Here is a 341-nt window from a genome sequence, read left to right on the forward strand (position 1 = left end):
AATTTGGCACGATAGTTAGTGGTGGGACTTAGATATTAAAATAAATTGGCATTTGAAAGGAAAGTGATGAGTGAGTCAAAGAGGTATCAAGCTAGATCCAGGAACAGAGGCCATTGAAATAACAGTACAAAGGATAGAGTAAGGAGACAACATGTCTATGGGCCAGTTGTTGGTGAATGACACCATACCAATCAGCAGGAGGCCCTTTTTGGGGTGTTTTAAGGTGTTTATATATGCTGCAGCAAATATGAGAACTGATTGAAAGTTTCACTTGAACTTTGTAGAGAGTTAGCAACAGTTTGAAACTGAGGTATTTTCTTGTCATGAAGAGGAAAGAGAAT

This window comes from Octopus bimaculoides, chromosome 3 (genome assembly GCF_046866305.1).
Source record: "Octopus bimaculoides isolate indiv1 chromosome 3, ASM4686630v1, whole genome shotgun sequence".
NCBI classification, from domain to species: domain Eukaryota; kingdom Metazoa; phylum Mollusca; class Cephalopoda; order Octopoda; family Octopodidae; genus Octopus; species Octopus bimaculoides.